This window comes from Triticum dicoccoides, chromosome 6B, assembly GCF_002162155.2.
Source record: "Triticum dicoccoides isolate Atlit2015 ecotype Zavitan chromosome 6B, WEW_v2.0, whole genome shotgun sequence".
Taxonomy (NCBI): domain Eukaryota; kingdom Viridiplantae; phylum Streptophyta; class Magnoliopsida; order Poales; family Poaceae; genus Triticum; species Triticum dicoccoides.
In genome coordinates, this window is record NC_041391.1 from 270873300 (window position 1) to 270874107 (window position 808).

At 58.8% G+C, this 808-nt stretch overlaps 1 long non-coding RNA gene across 3 annotated transcripts in view; it reads left to right on the plus strand.

Moving 5' to 3' along the window:
- The first annotated feature begins 295 nt into the window (after positions 1-295).
- LOC119322952 overlaps positions 296-808 on the plus strand; it is a 6578-nt gene continuing 6065 nt past the window's right edge. Inside the window, exon 1 of one of the 3 annotated variants that reach the window (XR_005155982.1) lies at positions 296-561. This is a non-coding gene — a long non-coding RNA (uncharacterized LOC119322952). The remainder of the gene's footprint in view (positions 562-808) is intronic. The other 2 variants (XR_005155985.1, XR_005155981.1) reach the window with 2 other exon arrangements.

Below are 808 nucleotides of genomic sequence, written 5' to 3' on the forward strand. Positions count from 1 at the left end.
GACTATTCTGTTACCGATAACAGAATATTATTCTGTTACCCCTGCTCCACGCGCGACGCGATTTACAGACCGGTAACTAAAACAGAAAAAAAGAGTAAACCACGGGCCTCCCATTCTATCCCTAACCTCCAGTCCCGAGCGTCACCACCCTGATGCCCCATCCACCGGCGCCGCTCCAGCCCCCGCCCATCCTCCGGCGCCGCCCTCGACCCAGTCACCGGCGCGGCCCCCGACCAGCCACCGGCGCCGCCTCGCCCAGGTGCCGGCGCCGTCCCCCGCCCAGCCACCGGCGCCGCCCCCGCCCAGCCACCGGCGCCGCTCCCGACCAGCCACCGGCGCCGCCCCCGCCCAGCCAACGGCGCCGCTCCCAGACTCATCCTCACGGCCCCCGTCGACCTCCTAGTAACCGTGAAGCCAATAGCGGCGGAATATTGCGGCTGGGCGTTCGCCCTTGAACTGCCTCGCGCCTCTGCCTCGAACGGTTGGACTCGCTGTCCCCGAGCTGGCCCCCACCCCAGCCCCTAGCAGGCCTCCACGCAACTTCCCTCGAACATGTGCACGGTGCTGCTCTCCTCTGATTTCTTTCTTCTTTCTCTCTAGCAACAGATGTTGCTGCTTCCTCTGCTGATGCTGCGTGATGTTGAGGTTTTGATTCAGAGAAACTGAACAAAAAGGAGAAGACAGCCATGATTTTTATTGTTGTGGTTTGTTTTATTGCCCTCAATGTGTTTGTTGGAATGCCTACAACAAACGTTCATATTTTTTTTCATGTTTCTCTTTTGTTCTGCTGTACTATTCTATCCATGAT